At 38.9% G+C, this 1,256-nt stretch overlaps 1 non-coding gene across 1 annotated transcript; it reads right to left on the bottom strand.

Annotated features, from left to right (window-relative positions):
* Nucleotides 1–513: 513 nt before the first annotated feature.
* Nucleotides 514–620, bottom strand: LOC131171488 (small nucleolar RNA R71). Its single transcript, XR_009142148.1, has one exon. It is a non-coding gene; the product is annotated as a small nucleolar RNA R71 (small nucleolar RNA).
* Between the last annotated feature and the right edge of the window lie 636 nt (nucleotides 621–1,256).

The raw sequence follows: 1,256 nt of genomic DNA, 5'->3' as shown, positions 1-1,256 counted from the left end.
TTATTCTTTGATCCAGAAATAGAAAAGACAGCAAGAGCTTTAAGAGCAGAATCTAAGAGGAGAAAAGCTGAATTTAAGGCTCAACAACAATAAGAAAGAGCACAAGAGCAAGAGCAATTACAAGAAGAAATGGCCAACAACAATAACAACCGCTCTGTGAAGGATCATGCCTATCCTAACATTGGGGATTTCATGCCAAGTATCACAAGACCAAGAGTAGAAACTAATAATTTTGAACTGAAGCCTGCACTCTGTCAGATGGTACAACAATCACAATTTAGGGGAAGTCCAAGTGAAAGTCCACATGTGCATCTAGCACACTTTCTTGAGATTAGTGATATGTTGAAGATAAATGGAGTTTCTGATGATGTAATTCGACTCAAATTATTTCCATTTTCTTTGAAGGACCGAGCTAGAGAGTGGTTACATTCTTTGCCACCGGGTTCTATCACAACATGGGATGAACTTTCTCAAGCATTTTTAGCTCAATATTTTCCACCAAGCAAGATAGCTAAGCTAAGAAATGAGCTGACTTCTTTCAAACCTAGAGATGATGAGAGCTTATATGAAGCATGGGAGAGCTACAAGGATTTGCAAAGGAGATGTCCCCATCATGGGATTCCTAAGTGGATGCTTGTTCAACACTTTTACAATGGAGTTTCACCAGCTATTAGAAGTACAATTGATGCATCTTCTGGAGGTGATCTTATGGAGAAATCTGAAGATGAAGCTTTTTCTGCTCTTGATAAAACTGCTTATAACAACTACTAATGGAGTTTTGAGAGGAATGAGATCAAGAAACCAGCTGGTATGTTCGAGCTTAACGCCATGAATATGATTAATGCTAAGTTTGATGCTTTGACAAGGAAAATGGACAAGCTAAGCATGAAAGTAGATTCTTAAGCTGGAGGTTCTAATAATTCAGTAGAAGTTGGAGCTGCAAATGTCAATTGTGCAGCTGATTTTTCTGCACTTAGTGAAGATTTTTCAAGTGAACAAGTGGATTATATGGGGAACTACAATCAAAGACCAGGTGGTAACCCATTTTCTGCAACTTATGATCTAGCTTGGAGAAACCACCCCAATTTTTCTTGGGGAGGTAGACAAGGACAACACCAAAATTTTCAGTAACCTTCTGGGTATCAACAACATTAGAATTTTCAGCAGAATAGAGGTCCTCCTCCTGGAATTCCTAAACCTCAAAATGCACCTGCTCCACCTCTATCACAACAAGCACAACCAGACAAGACAGTTAG

This window comes from Hevea brasiliensis, chromosome 12, assembly GCF_030052815.1.
Source record: "Hevea brasiliensis isolate MT/VB/25A 57/8 chromosome 12, ASM3005281v1, whole genome shotgun sequence".
NCBI lineage: Eukaryota > Viridiplantae > Streptophyta > Magnoliopsida > Malpighiales > Euphorbiaceae > Hevea > Hevea brasiliensis.
The sequence above is the reverse complement of the archived record's forward strand: the minus strand, read 5'-3'. Positions and strand labels throughout refer to the sequence as shown.